We start from the raw sequence: 17251 nt of genomic DNA on the forward strand, positions 1-17251 counted from the left end.
GGGAGACCAAAAGGGAAGAAGATGTGAAGTCTTGAGCCATGGGTGCAGTTAGGGAGACCAAAAGGCAAGAAGATGTGAAGTCTTGAGCCATGGGTGCAGCCGTGGGGATGAGCGGGAGGGATGGGTGTGAGCAGGAGTGTTGGAATGCATGCGGCACACAGGCCTGGGGTGAGCTCCCAGACAAGATTGAACATTCCTACCAGGTTGCCACCCTCAAATGCACACCCTTCAAACTTATCTTCCACCTGCTACCGTGCTTCCCTCCAGCCTCAGAGTGTGAAGTGTTCCTCTTCCCAGTCAAGTTCAATGCCTCTCACCAACATTCTCTATCCATTTCCTTTTCTGAGGCCTTGACTCATTGGTTATCTTCTTTCCCTGCTGCACTTTCAAGCTTTTCCTCCATTACCTCTTTCCACTTACAAGTACTTCCCACATTCCACTTATGTGCAGGCTAGATTGTTTTCATCCTCTCCAGAAAGCTTAACTGAATCCTATGTGCTTCTCTGGCCAGTACCCTAATTATGACCTTTCTTTTTTATTCAGGTTTATTGAAAGGATGTTCTTTTTTTTTTTTTTTTAATTATACTTTAAGTTCTAGGGTACATGTGCACAACGTGCAGGTTTGTTACATATGTATACATGTGCCATGTTGGTGTGCTGCACCCATTAACTCATCATTTACATTAGGTATATCTCCTAATGCTATCCCTCCCCCCGACTCCCCACAATAGGCCCCGATGTGTGATGTTCCCCTTCCTGTGTCCAAGTGATCTCATTGTTCAATTCCCACCTATGAGTGAGAACATGCGGTGTTTGACTTTCTGTTCTTGTGATAGTTTGCTCAGAATGATGGTTTCCAGCTGCATCCATGTCCCTACAAGGACACGAACTCATCGAAAGGATGTTCTTTAACCCCCTAGCTCTATATCCTTTCATTGTAATGTAGCTTGCTCTTCCACCACTCCCTTGAAACTTCTCTCACTAGAGTCAGCAATGACCTCTCAATTGTTAAATCCAGGGAACATTATTCAGATGTTGTATTTGACTACTTTCCTTCACTTAATGCTGTTGACCACTCCCTTGTCCTCGATACTCTTCTTCCTCTGCTTCTGTGACTCTATTCTCTCCTGGATCTCTTCCACATCTTTGATTCTTCTTTCTCATTTTCCTGGAGTGGGGGACCTCTTCTCCACCCATCTCTAACATGATGGTGTTTTCCTGGATCCTCTTTTTAGAGCTCCTATTCTCCTTTCATATTCTCCCTTGGTGATCTCATCGACTCTTGAGGTTTAAAACCTCCAGTATACTGTCAACTTTCAAATCTACATCTCTTCATGGAACCTCTCTCCCAAGCCCCAAACTAGAGTATCTAAATGCTTCACAGATAGTGTTTGGATATCCCATAAACACCTCAACTCAGTATCAAAAGGCAACTCATTCTTCTCCCATCTAATTCTCTAGTATTTCTATTCTTGGTTAAGGTAGCAACATCTGAGTAGTCAGACAGGGTTTTGTTTTTGTTTTTGTTTTTGTTTTGAGATGGAGTTTCACTTGTGTCACCCAGGATGGAGTGCAATGGTGCAACATTGGCTTACTGCAACCTCCGCCTCCCAGGTGCCAGTGATCCTCCTGCCTCAGCCTCCCAAGTAGCTGGAATTACAGATGCACACCACGATGTCTGGGTAATTTTTATATTTTTAGTAGAGACGGGGCTTCACCATGTCAGCCAGGCTGGTCTCGAACCCCTGACCTCAGGTGATCCGCCTGCCTTGGCCTCCCAAAGTGCTGGGATTACAGGCATGAGCCACCATGCCCAGCCGTCAGACAGGATTAAAATGTGGGTATTGTCCTCAACTCCTCTGGCTTTCTTACCTTAGATCAATCAAGCACTACCTCTTGCCAATATCACACTCTACATATTTATTGAACATAGCCCCTCTTCTCCATCCCCACTGCCTTAGTTTAAACTCTCATTATCTCACTTGTGTGACTGTAATGACCTTCTAACTGGCCTCCATCCCTCTGGGTCCATGATACCTCCTTGATTAAACCCCTTCAGTGGCTTCTTGTAGACCAAAGAGCAAAACTCAACCTCCTTAGCTAGGCATGCAAGGCCTTCACTGCCTGACCCCACCCCTCTATTCTGCTGCTTCCCCTGCCCTCTATTTGAAGTATCCTAAACATTTTGTGCTGTTTCATGTCTCTCTGCTTCTATTCATATTTCCCAGAGAATTTTAACCTTATTTGACCACATCCCACCCTGCCATTTTATTCTTTGGCCTTCAGATTCAACTCAGTCATTGTATCTTCTAGGATGTGTTCGTGACTCTTTTAACTTGGCTAAAGAGCATTTTGTGACTACTTCATTATGAAATGGTATAGTGTAATACACACGCACACATTGCTCCTCTTACAAGTGTGAAATTAGGCTAAAGAGCATTTTGTGACTACTTCATTAGGAAATGGTATAGTGTAATACACACGCACACATTGCTCCTCTTACAAGTGGGAAACTAGGCTAAAGTGCATTTTGTGACTACTTCATGATGAAATGGTATAGTGTAATACACACGCACACATTGCTCCTCTTACAAGTGTGAAACTAGGCTAAAGTGCATTTTGTGACTACTTCATGATGAAATGGTATAGTGTAATACACAACACATTGCTCCTCTTACAAGTGTGAAACTAGGCTAAAGTGCATTTTGTGACTACTTCATGATGAAATGGTATAGTGTAATACACACGCACACATTGCTCCTCTTACAAGTGTGAAACTAGGCTAAAGTGCATTTTGTGACTACTTCATGATGAAATGGTATAGTGTAATACACACACGCACACATTCTCCTCTTACAAGTGTGAAACTAGGCTAAAGTGCATTTTGTGACTACTTCATGATGAAATGGTATAGTGATATACACACGCACACATTGCTCCTCTTACAAGTGTGAAACTAGGCTAAGTGCATTTTGATTTTGTGACTATTCATGATGAAATGGTATAGTGTAATACACACGCACACATTGCTCCTCTTACAAGTGTGAAACTAGCTAAAGTGCATTTTGTGACTACTTCATGATGAAATGGTATAGTGTATACACACGCACACATTGCTCCTCTTACAAGTGTGAAACTAGGCTAAAGTGCATTTTGTGACTACTTCATGATGAAATGGTATAGTGTAATACACACGCACACATTGCTCCTCTTACAAGTGTGAAACTAGGCTAAAGTGCATTTTGTGACTACTTCATGATGAAATGGTATAGTGTAATACACACGCACATTGCTCCTCTTACAGTGTGAAACTAGGCTAAAGTGCATTTTGTGACTACTTCATGATGAAATGGTATAGTGTAATACACACGCACACATTGCTCCTCTTACAAGTGTGAAACTAGGCTAAAGAGCATTTTGTGACTACTTCATGATGAAATGGTATAGTGTAATACACACGCACACATTGCTCCTCTTACAAGTGTGAAACTAGGCTAAAGTGCATTTTGTGACTACTTCATGATGAAATGGTATAGTGTAATACACACGCACACATTGCTCCTCTTACAAGTGTGAAACTAGGCTAAAGTGCATTTTGTGACTACTTCATGATGAAATGGTATAGTGTAATACACACGCACACATTGCTCCTCTTACAAGTGTGAAACTAGGCTAAAGTGCATTTTGTGACTACTTCATGATGAAATGGTATAGTGTAATACACACGCACACATTGCTCCTCTTAAGTGTGAAACTAGGCTAAAGTGCATTTTGTGACTACCTCATGATGAAATGGTATAGTGTAATACACACGCACACATTGCTCCTCTTACAAGTGTGAAACTAGGCTAAAGTGCATTTTGTGACTACCTCATGATGAAATGGTATAGTGTAATACACACGCACACATTGCTCCTCTTACAAGTGTGAAACTAGGCTAAAGTGCATTTTGTGACTACCTCATGATGAAATGGTATAGTGTAATACACACGCACACATTGCTCCTCTTACAAGTGTGAAACTAGGCTAAAGTGCATTTTGTGACTACTCATGATGAAATGGTATAGTGTAATACACACGCACACATTGCTCCTCTTACAAGTGTGAAACTAGGCTAAAGTGCATTTTGTGACTACTCATGATGAAATGGTATAGTGTAATACACACGCACACATTGCTCCTCTTACAAGTGTGAAACTAGGCTAAAGTGCATTTTGTGACTACCTCATGATGAAATGGTATAGTGTAATACACACGCACACATTGCTCCTCTTACAAGTGTGAAACTAGGCTAAAGAGCATTTTGTGACTACTTCATGATGAAATGGTATAGTGTAATACACACGCACACATTGCTCCTCTTACAAGTGTGAAACTAGGCTAAAGTGCATTTTGTGACTACTTCATGATGAATGGTATAGTGTAATACACACGCACACATTGCTCCTCTTACAAGTGTGAAACTAGGCTAAAGTGCATTTTGTGACTACTTCATGATGAAATGGTATAGTGTAATACACACGCACACATTGCTCCTCTTACAAGTGTGAAACTAGGCTAAAGAGCATTTCGTGACTACTTCATGATGAAATGGTATAGTGTAATACACACGCACACATTGCTCCTCTACAAGTGTGAAACTAGGCTAAAGAGCATTTTGTGACTACTTCATGAGGAAATGGTATAGTGTAATACACACGCACACATTGCTCCTCTTACAAGTGTGAAACTAGGCTAAAGTGCATTTTGTGACTACTTCATGATGAAATGGTATAGTGTAATACACACGCACACATTGCTCCTCTTACAAGTGTGAAACTAGGCTAAAGTGCATTTTGTGACTACTTCATGATGAAATGGTATAGTGTAATACACACGCACACATTGCTCCTCTTACAAGTGTGAAACTAGGCTAAAGTGCATTTTGTGACTACCTCATGATGAAATGGTATAGTGTAATACACACGCACACATTGCTCCTCTTACAAGTGTGAAACTAGGCTAAAGTGCATTTTGTGACTACCTCATGATGAAATGGTATAGTGTAATACACACGCACACATTGCTCCTCTTACAAGTGTGAAACTAGGCTAAAGTGCATTTTGTGACTACCTCATGATGAAATGGTATAGTGTAATACACACGCACACATTGCTCCTCTTACAAGTGTGAAACTAGGCTAAAGTGCATTTTGTGACTACCTCATGATGAAATGGTATAGTGTAATACACACGCACACATTGCTCCTCTTACAAGTGTGAAACTAGGCTAAAGTGCATTTTGTGACTACCTCATGATGAAATGGTATAGTGTAATACACACGCACACATTGCTCCTCTTACAAGTGTGAAACTAGGCTAAAGTGCATTTTGTGACTACCTCATGATGAAATGGTATAGTGTAATACACACGCACACATTGCTCCTTACAAGTGTGAAACTAGGCTAAAGTGCATTTTGTGACTACTTCATGATGAAATGGTATAGTGTAATACACACGCACACATTGCTCCTCTTACAAGTGTGAAACTAGGCTAAAGTGCATTTTGTGACTACTTCATGATGAAATGGTATAGTGTAATACACACGCACACATTGCTCCTCTTACAAGTGTGAAACTAGGCTAAAGAGCATTTTGTGACTACTTCATGATGAAATGGTATAGTGTAATACACACGCACACATTGCTCCTCTTACAAGTGTGAAACTAGGCTAAAGCATTTTGTGACTACTTCATGGTGAAATGGTATAGTGTAATACACACGCACACATTGCTCCTCTTACAAGTGTGAAACTAGGCTAAAGTGCATTTTGTGACTACTTCATGTGAAATGGTATAGTGTAATACACACGCACACATTGCTCCTCTTACAAGTGTGAAACTAGGCTAAAGTGCATTTTGTGACTACTTCATGATGAAATGGTATAGTGTAATACACACGCACACATTGCTCCTCTTACAAGTGTGAAACTAGGCTAAAGTGCATTTTGTGACTACTTCATGATGAAATGGTATAGTGTAATACACACGCACACATTGCTCCTCTTACAAGTGTGAAACTAGGCTAAAGTGCATTTTGTGACTACTTCATGATGAAATGGTATAGTGTAATACACACGCACACATTGCTCCTCTTACAAGTGTGAAACTAGGCTAAAGTGCATTTTGTGACTACCTCATGATGAAATGGTATAGTGTAATACACACGCACACATTGCTCCTCTTACAAGTGTGAAACTAGGCTAAAGTGCATTTTGTGACTACTTCATGATGAAATGGTATAGTGTAATACACACGCACACATTGCTCCTCTTACAAGTGTGAAACTAGGCTAAAGTGCATTTTGTGACTACTTCATGATGAAATGGTATAGTGTAATACACACGCACACATTGCTCCTCTTACAAGTGTGAAACTAGGCTAAAGTGCATTTTGTGACTACTTCATGATGAAATGGTATAGTGTAATACACACGCACACATTGCTCCTCTTACAAGTGTGAAACTAGGCTAAAGAGCATTTTGTGACTACCTCATGATGAAATGGTATAGTGTAATACACACGCACACATTGCTCCTCTTACAAGTGTGAAACTAGGCTAAAGTGCATTTTGTGACTACTTCATGGTGAAATGGTATAGTGTAATACACACGCACACATTGCTCCTCTTACAAGTGTGACTAGGCTAAAGTGCATTTTGTGACTACTTCATGATGAAATGGTATAGTGTAATACACACGCACACATTGCTCCTCTTACAAGTGTGAAACTAGGCTAAAGTGCATTTTGTGACTACTCATGATGAAATGGTATAGTGTAATACACACGCACACATTGCTCCTCTTACAAGTGTGAAACTAGGCTAAAGTGCATTTTGTGACTACTTCATGATGAAATGGTATAGTGTAATACACACGCACACATTGCTCCTCTTACAAGTGTGAAACTAGGCTAAAGAGCATTTTGTGACTACTTCATGATGAAATGGTATAGTGTAATACACACGCACACATTGCTCCTCTTACAAGTGTGAAACTAGGCTAAAGAGCATTTTGTGACTACTTCATGATGAAATGGTATAGTGTAATACACACGCACACATTGCTCCTCTTACAAGTGTGAAACTAGGCTAAAGTGCATTTTGTGACTACTTCATGATGAAATGGTATAGTGTAATACACACGCACACATTGCTCCTCTTAAAGTGTGAAACTAGGCTAAAGTGCATTTTGTGACTACTTCATGATGAAATGGTATAGTGTAATACACACGCACACATTGCTCCTCTTACAAGTGTGAAACTAGGCTAAAGTGCATTTTGTGACTACCTCATGATGAAATGGTAGTGTAATACACACGCACACATTGCTCCTCTTACAAGTGTGAAACTAGGCTAAAGTGCATTTTGTGACTACCTCATGATGAATGGTATAGTGTAATACACACGCACACATTGCTCCTCTTACAAGTGTGAAACTAGGCTAAAGTGCATTTTGTGACTACCTCATGATGAAATGGTATAGTGTAATACACACGCACACATTGCTCCTCTTACAAGTGTGAAACTAGGCTAAAGTGCATTTTGTGACTACCTCATGATGAAATGGTATAGTGTAATACACACGCACACATTGCTCCTCTTACAAGTGTGAAACTAGGCTAAAGTGCATTTTGTGACTACTTCATGATGAAATGGTATAGTGTAATACACACGCACACATTGCTCCTCTTACAAGTGTGAAACTAGATCGTCGCTCGTTCCCTTCTCGGCGGCGGTACCTGCTCCTGGTGGCCCTGAGGACGTGCGGGCCAGGGGCGGCCCAGAAAGTAGGAAGCGGAGGGTGAGCAGGTCTGCGAGGCTAAGTGTCGCGGCGGCGCACCTCGCGTCGAGAATCGGGAGGAGGAGGAGACTGCAAGGATAGGCCCAGGAGTAATGGAGTCCAAAGAGGAACTAGTGGCAACAATCTCAACGGGGAAAATGCCCAACAAGAAACGATGGAGGGGAGCAGGCCCCCATGCCGAATGAAGAAGAATCCCGCCATTTGGGAGGGTTGAAGGCCAGAAGCCTGGAGGAAATATCAGGCGGGGGCGAGTTAGGCGACTTGTCCCTAATTTTCGATGGGCCATACCTAATAGGCATATTGAGCACAATGAAGCGAGAGATGATGTAGAAAGGTTTGTAGGGCAGATGATGGAAATCAAGAGAAAGACTAGGGAACAGCAGATGAGGCACTATATGCGCTTCCAAACTCCTGAACCTGACAACCATTATGACTTTTGCCTCATACCTTGAATCCTAAAAGTTTTTGCTGAGGTAATGTGAACACTGCTTTACAAGCTTGTATTTTTGTGATTTACTTTTTCTGTAAGCCTTTTGGTGTTCCACTTAACCAGTTTCTAATGGAATTAGAATTCTAATTGTATATTTGTCTCAGCCAAAAAGTTACTGTCAGCATGGCAATTCACCCATTTTAGGAAAAATACTCTTTTCATAATGTGAAATGCATAAAGCAGTTCAAAAAGCAGTCTGTATTCCATCATCTTCCTCTTTCATTCCAGTCCTTGTTTTTTGTAAATACTACTTTTCCTCCTCTGGCTACCTGGACTCAAAATCTCAGTTGTCTTTGACAATTTTTTTCTTGTCCCTGACCAAAAAAGAATGATCATACCCATAATTCAATGTTTGATATTTAAGAATGTATGTTCTAGTGTTTTTCAGAGTGAGTCTACCATCTGTATAAAAACACCTTGGGGCAGGAGCATTTAAGAATGTGGGACCTATCATCCAGACTCACAGAGTGGGGCTCCAGAATCTGCATTTTAGCAAACTCTAAGTCTCTGATGTGTACCAAAATCAGTGCCATTGGTGTTGTGTATGTAACTATGTATGTGTGTTTGTGTGTATATAATGTGTCATAACCGTAAACAATAAAGAGTATCAAGATGAATCTCTCTGAAAAAAAAAAAAAAAAAAAAAAAAAAAAAAAAAAAAAAAAAAAACAAGTGTGAAACTAGGCTAAAGTGCATTTTGTGACTACTTCATGATGAAATGGTATAGTGTAATACACACGCACACATTGCTCCTCTTACAAGTGTGAAACTAGGCTAAAGAGCATTTTGTGACTACTTCATGATGAAATGGTATAGTGTAATACACACGCACACATTGCTCCTCTTACAAGTGTGAAACTAGGCTAAAGTGCATTTTGTGACTACTTCATGGTGAAATGGTATAGTGTAATACACACGCACACATTGCTCCTCTTACAAGTGTGAAACTAGGCTAAAGTGCATTTTGTGACTACTTCATGGTGAAATGGTATAGTGTAATACACACGCACACATTGCTCCTCTTACAAGTGTGAAACTAGGCTAAAGTGCATTTTGTGACTACTTCATGATGAAATGGTATAGTGTAATACACACGCACACATTGCTCCTCTTACAAGTGTGAAACTAGGCTAAAGTGCATTTTGTGACTACTTCATGATGAAATGGTATAGTGTAATACACACGCACACATTGCTCCTCTTACAAGTGTGAAACTAGGCTAAAGTGCATTTTGTGACTACTTCATGATGAAATGGTATAGTGTAATACACACGCACACATTGCTCCTCTTACAAGTGTGAAACTAGGCTAAAGTGCATTTTGTGACTACCTCATGATGAAATGGTATAGTGTAATACACACGCACACATTGCTCCTCTTACAAGTGTGAAACTAGGCTAAAGTGCATTTTGTGACTACTTCATGATGAAATGGTATAGTGTAATACACACGCACACATTGCTCCTCTTACAAGTGTGAAACTAGGCTAAAGTGCATTTTGTGACTACTTCATGATGAAATGGTATAGTGTAATACACACGCACACATTGCTCCTCTTACAAGTGTGAAACTAGGCTAAAGTGCATTTTGTGACTACTTCATGATGAAATGGTATAGTGTAATACACACGCACACATTGCTCCTCTTACAAGTGTGAAACTAGGCTAAAGTGCATTTTGTGACTACTTCATGATGAAATGGTATAGTGTAATACACACGCACACATTGCTCCTCTTACAAGTGTGAAACTAGGCTAAAGTGCATTTTGTGACTACTTCATGATGAAATGGTATAGTGTAATACACACGCACACATTGCTCCTCTTACAAGTGTGAAACTAGGCTAAAGTGCATTTTGTGACTACTTCATGATGAAATGGTATAGTGTAATACACACGCACACATTGCTCCTCTTACAAGTGTGAAACTAGGCTAAAGTGCATTTTGTGACTACTTCATGATGAAATGGTATAGTGTAATACACACGCACACATTGCTCCTCTTACAAGTGTGAAACTAGGCTAAAGTGCATTTTGTGACTACCTCATGATGAAATGGTATAGTGTAATACACACGCACACATTGCTCCTCTTACAAGTGTGAAACTAGGCTAAAGTGCATTTTGTGACTACTTCATGATGAAATGGTATAGTGTAATACACATGCACACATTGCTCCTCTTACAAGTGTGAAACTAGGCTAAAGTGCATTTTGTGACTACTTCATGATGAAATGGTATAGTGTAATACACACGCACACATTGCTCCTCTTACAAGTGTGAAACTAGGCTAAAGTGCATTTTGTGACTACTTCATGATGAAATGGTATAGTGTAATACACACGCACACATTGCTCCTCTTACAAGTGTGAAACTAGGCTAAAGTGCATTTTGTGACTACTTCATGATGAAATGGTATAGTGTAATACACACGCACACATTGCTCCTCTTACAAGTGTGAAACTAGGCTAAAGTGCATTTTGTGACTACTTCATGATGAAATGGTATAGTGTAATACACACGCACACATTGCTCCTCTTACAAGTGTGAAACTAGGCTAAAGTGCATTTTGTGACTACTTCATGATGAAATGGTATAGTGTAATACACACGCACACATTGCTCCTCTTACAAGTGTGAAACTAGGCTAAAGTGCATTTTGTGACTACTTCATGATGAAATGGTATAGTGTAATACACACGCACACATTGCTCCTCTTACAAGTGTGAAACTAGGCTAAGTGCATTTTGTGACTATCTCATGATGAAATGGTATAGTGTAATACACACACGCACACATTGCTCCTCTTACAAGTGTGAAACTAGGCTAAAGTGCATTTTGTGACTACCTCATGATGAAATGGTATAGTGTAATACACACGCACACATTGCTCCTCTTACAAGTGTGAAACTAGGCTAAAGTGCATTTTGTGACTACCTCATGATGAAATGGTATAGTGTAATACACACGCACACATTGCTCCTCTTACAAGTGTGAAACTAGGCTAAAGTGCATTTTGTGACTACTTCATGATGAAATGGTATAGTGTAATACACACGCACACATTGCTCCTCTTACAAGTGTGAAACTAGGCTAAAGTGCATTTTGTGACTACTTCATGATGAAATGGTATAGTGTAATACACACGCACACATTGCTCCTCTTACAAGTGTGAAACTAGGCTAAAGAGCATTTTGTGACTACTTCATGATGAAATGGTATAGTGTAATACATACGCACACATTGCTCCTCTTACAAGTGTGAAACTAGGCTAAAGTGCATTTTGTGACTACTTCATGGTGAAATGGTATAGTGTAATACACACGCACACATTGCTCCTCTTACAAGTGTGAAACTAGGCTAAAGTGCATTTTGTGACTACTTCATGGTGAAATGGTATAGTGTAATACACACGCACACATTGCTCCTCTTACAAGTGTGAAACTAGGCTAAAGTGCATTTTGTGACTACTTCATGATGAAATGGTATAGTGTAATACACACGCACACATTGCTCCTCTTACAAGTGTGAAACTAGGCTAAAGTGCATTTTGTGACTACTTCATGATGAAATGGTATAGTGTAATACACACGCACACATTGCTCCTCTTACAAGTGTGAAACTAGGCTAAAGTGCATTTTGTGACTACTTCATGATGAAATGGTATAGTGTAATACACACGCACACATTGCTCCTCTTACAAGTGTGAAACTAGGCTAAAGTGCATTTTGTGACTACCTCATGATGAAATGGTATAGTGTAATACACACGCACACATTGCTCCTCTTACAAGTGTGAAACTAGGCTAAAGTGCATTTTGTGACTACTTCATGATGAAATGGTATAGTGTAATACACACGCACACATTGCTCCTCTTACAAGTGTGAAACTAGGCTAAAGTGCATTTTGTGACTACTTCATGATGAAATGGTATAGTGTAATACACACGCACACATTGCTCCTCTTACAAGTGTGAAACTAGGCTAAAGTGCATTTTGTGACTACTTCATGATGAAATGGTATAGTGTAATACACACGCACACATTGCTCCTCTTACAAGTGTGAAACTAGGCTAAAGTGCATTTTGTGACTACTTCATGATGAAATGGTATAGTGTAATACACACGCACACATTGCTCCTCTTACAAGTGTGAAACTAGGCTAAAGTGCATTTTGTGACTACTTCATGATGAAATGGTATAGTGTAATACACACGCACACATTGCTCCTCTTACAAGTGTGAAACTAGGCTAAAGTGCATTTTGTGACTACTTCATGATGAAATGGTATAGTGTAATACACACGCACACATTGCTCCTCTTACAAGTGTGAAACTAGGCTAAAGTGCATTTTGTGACTACTTCATGATGAAATGGTATAGTGTAATACACACGCACACATTGCTCCTCTTACAAGTGTGAAACTAGGCTAAAGTGCATTTTGTGACTACTTCATGATGAAATGGTATAGTGTAATACACACGCACACATTGCTCCTCTTACAAGTGTGAAACTAGGCTAAAGTGCATTTTGTGACTACTTCATGATGAAATGGTATAGTGTAATACACACGCACACATTGCTCCTCTTACAAGTGTGAAACTAGGCTAAAGTGCATTTTGTGACTACTTCATGATGAAATGGTATAGTGTAATACACACGCACACATTGCTCCTCTTACAAGTGTGAAACTAGGCTAAAGTGCATTTTGTGACTACTTCATGATGAAATGGTATAGTGTAATACACACGCACACATTGCTCCTCTTACAAGTGTGAAACTAGGCTAAAGTGCATTTTGTGACTACTTCATGATGAAATGGTATAGTGTAATACACACGCACACATTGCTCCTCTTACAAGTGTGAAACTAGGCTAAAGTGCATTTTGTGACTACTTCATGATGAAATGGTATAGTGTAATACACACGCACACATTGCTCCTCTTACAAGTGTGAAACTAGGCTAAAGTGCATTTTGTGACTACTTCATGATGAAATGGTATAGTGTAATACACACGCACACATTGCTCCTCTTACAAGTGTGAAACAACAAGAGGGCTGACGACGTAAGGAGGAATAAATGGTGGAGACAATGAAAGAGTACAGGGGAAGAAAGGGAAGGGAATAAGAAAGGAAAGAGACAGAGAACAAATTGTGCACTACCACCAAAACCAAAGGAAGAGAACATTTCAAGAAGGAAAAAGTCACCAAAGATGTACAGATGACAAATAAGTATGAAAAGATGTTCAACACTGTTAGTCATTAGCAAAATGCAAACTAAAACCCCATTGAGAAACATCTACATGCCCTTTAGAATGGTTCAAATGTAAAAGAGTGACCGTTTGAGGGTTGGCAAGGTTGTGGAGGACCTGGGACTCTCACACCCTGCTAGTGGAAATGCAAAATGGTGCAATCACCTTTGGAAAACAGTTTGGCAGTTTCTTAAAAAAATTGAACATATACTTACCATATGATCCAGCCATTCCTCTCCTAGGTATTTAACCAAGAGAAATGAAGCACACATCTACACAAAGATTTTTACACAATATGTTTATAGCAGTTTTATTCATAATAGCCAAGAACTGGAAGGAATCCAAACGCCCATCAACAAGTGAATGGATAAACAAATTGTAGTATATCCATACAACAGAATAGTACTACTCAGCAACACAAAGAAATAAAATATTTATATCCACAATAATATGAAGACAATAAAGAGCACATAATGCATGATTGCATGCATATTAAATTCTAGGAAATGCATTCTCACCTATAGTTGCAGAAAGCCAAGCAGTGGTTGCTTAAGGAAGAAGTAAGGTGGGAAGGGTGGCTATGGTCATAATTTGATTGTGATGATGGTTACACAGTTGAGTACATATGCCAAAGCTAATCCAATTGAACGCTTTAAATATGTGTCATTTATTGAATGTCAATGATACATCAATAAAGCTGTTATTTTAAAAGAAGAAGAAGGAGGAATCCAATAGATTTGAATATAGAGGGAAAAGTCAGAGGGTAGGGATTAAAATGAGGCCACAAAAACTTCTTGCTGATTCTCACAGCAGTTCTGCTAATGAAATCAGGGTGAAAGCTAGAGTGCCAGAGTAAAGGAGCAAGACGGGGCTGATAGATGTGTAGAAGAGTGTGTGTTTATTGCTCTTGTATGAGTCTGCTAGGGCTGTCATAACAAAATACCATGGACTAAGTGGTAGAAATTTATTTTCTCCCAGTTCTGGAGGCTGGAGGTCTGAGATCAGGGTGCCAGCATGGTTGTTTTCTGGTGAGGGCTCTCTTTCTGGCCTGTACATGGCTGCTTTACACTGTGTGCTCACACTAAAGGATGGATGGGTGGGAAGCAAGTGAAGGAGAGCCCCAGTGTCTCTTCCTCTTTTATAAGCGCAGTGCCATGTCAGACTAAGGCCCTACCCTTACGACCTCATTTCAACTTTATTACTTCCCAAAGGCCCCATCTCCAAACGCTATCACTTTGGGGTTAGAACTTCAACATATGACTTTTGGAGGGACACAAACATTCAGGCCATAGTAGCTCTTTAAGAATTGAGGAAGAAACTTGAAGGGGTAGGAAGATTAAAGAATAAAAAACGAAGTGAACACATTTGTAGGAAGGGACTTGGACAAGAGGAAGCAACTGAGGATAGAGGTGAGTATGAATACTGGGCATGGTTGGAATGGAGAGTGTAGGTGGGGGGTCAGGGAGTTAATGATTTAATTCAGCAGCTTCTGTGGCCCAGGCAGGCAGGAAGCTAGGCAATAGAAGTAGGTGGACTCATCGAGTCCTCTCACAGCCCCATGTGATTGGTGTGGGATGGGGGGGCGTTACCTTCTTTTTCCGGGTGAGGAAACAGGTTCTGAGAGGTTAAGAAAAAGAGACAAGATGAGCAGCTCAGTGTCAGCATCAGGATCTGATTGCAGAGCGTGTGCTTTCTTCCTTCTCCCTTCACTCATGACCTTGCAAGACCTCCCTGATCCCCTGAACTACAGATGCTCTTATTTCCAAGAGACTGGGATACCTCAAGGGTCTTCAGAAAAAAATCTGGTTGAAAACTTTAGATTTTTTTACCTAGGATCTTTTTTCTTTTTCTCCTTATGTCTCCTGTGGTAATTCTGCTATGGGTAACTCCTTGTGTCTTTCATTGAAGAATGATCTTTCCTTCAAAGCTTTAACCTTTTTCTTTTAGTTAGTAGTTTAGAAAAATATAAATGAGTTCCATCCATCATGCCCTGCAGCTCCATAGCCAATGGAGCTGGAGTATTGGAAGACATGAATTTCCCTTTTATTTCCCCATTCCTCATTCCCTTTTCCCTCCTTCTCCTCTTTTTCTCCCTCTCCCTTCTCCCTCCCTTCTTTGTCATTATTTTGTGCATGGCAGCATATACAACCCACCTCCCTCTGCCTAGGTGCCCTGTGGGAACTTTTCAGATCTTATAGCCATGAAAACTATTATTGGTATTCCTTGAAAGACCGCTATATACAGAGCACACTATCTAGCCACTTTGTAGAATGGAGATTTTTTTCTCAGAGCGTTTTAGACAACTGCACTCTCTTCTGAAAATAATCACACTTAGTGCCTCACCTCTTATTTGAGCAAAATGGTCTCTCTCCTCCTCCACTCCACTCTTTTCCCTTTCCGTCTTCTCTCCTCCTCTTCTCTTCTTTCTACTCCCCTGTCACATGTACCCAGGTCTTTTCTTGCGCTGGGGATCAGTTGTAGCTGTGAGATCATTTTACAGCAGTACTTCAGGACTTACATGTCCAACAAATTTTATTTACTTTGTTTTAAAATATTTTAGGAAATAAGTTCAAATCTGAGAAATCATGGTGGAATGGGCCCAACCAGAAGAAGACATTCCAGAATTGTGAATGGCATAGACGGCTCACTGATAGCCCCAACTCCGGAAGTCCCAGATACTCTTACTCATTCTCCAGAAAGATTTCAGGCTACCAAAAGGTACTGTACCTGGTGAGATGGAAGGAGGGATACTGCTTAGAATAACAAAAGTGTTCTCTTTTAAGTCAATTAATAAATAGTATTGGGGGGATTGAAGGAGTCTAAACTCTCGGAGTGACTAGCATCTTATATAAAGATCTTGTATAAATACTGAGAGGGCTCAACTCCTTCCAATATACTCCAGTCAATAAAGGACAGTGAACAGTTCCTCAATTTAACCACTTCTCTTTTTCCTCCCCTCTTCTCTTTTCTCTTTCACTTCCATTCTTCTCTCTCTGTATATTTTTTAGACTCCAAAGAGTGTATATCACAAGGAAGGCCTTCCCAAATTTTCCAAATCTATTTAAATTGAGAAGCACAGAACTGTCCTCACTATTTTTTTTTTTTTTTTTTTTTTGGAGTCTCGCTCTGTCGCCAGGCTGGAGTGTGCAGTGGTGTGTTCTCAGCTCACTGCAACCTCCACCTCCTGGGTTCAAGTGATTCTCCTGCCTCAGCCTCCCAAGTAGCTGGGATAATAGGCAAGTGTCACCACACCCAGCTAAATTTTTTGTGTTTTTATTAGAGATGGGGTTTCACCATGTTGGCCAGGATGATCTCGTTCTCCTGACCTCATGATCCACCAGGCTAGGCCTCCCAAAGTGCTGGGATTATAGGTATGAGCCACCACACCTGGCCTTTTTTTTTTTTAGATGGAGTCTTGCTCTGTCACCTAGGCTGGAAGGCTGGAGTGCAGTGGCCTGATCTCAGTGCACTGCATCCTCCACCTCCCGTGTTCAAACAGTTCTCCTGCCTCAGCCTCCCGAGTAGCTAGGACTATAGTCATGCACCATCACACCTGGCTAATTTTTGCATTTTTAGTAGAGATGGCGTTTCACCATGTTGGCCAGGCTGGTCTTGAACTCCTGACCTCAAGTAATCTGCCTGCCTCAGCCTCCCAAAGGGCTAGGATTACAGG

General features: G+C 40.5%; 1 pseudogene; it reads left to right on the plus strand.

The window, feature by feature from the left end:
• Positions 1-7752: 7752 nt before the first annotated feature.
• On the plus strand, positions 7753-8720 carry LOC117097189 (annotated as a pseudogene).
• The last annotated feature ends 8531 nt before the right edge of the window (positions 8721-17251 follow it).

This window comes from Trachypithecus francoisi, unplaced genomic scaffold (genome assembly GCF_009764315.1).
Source record: "Trachypithecus francoisi isolate TF-2019V2 unplaced genomic scaffold, Tfra_2.0 Lachesis_group15, whole genome shotgun sequence".
In the NCBI taxonomy this organism is placed as follows: domain Eukaryota; kingdom Metazoa; phylum Chordata; class Mammalia; order Primates; family Cercopithecidae; genus Trachypithecus; species Trachypithecus francoisi.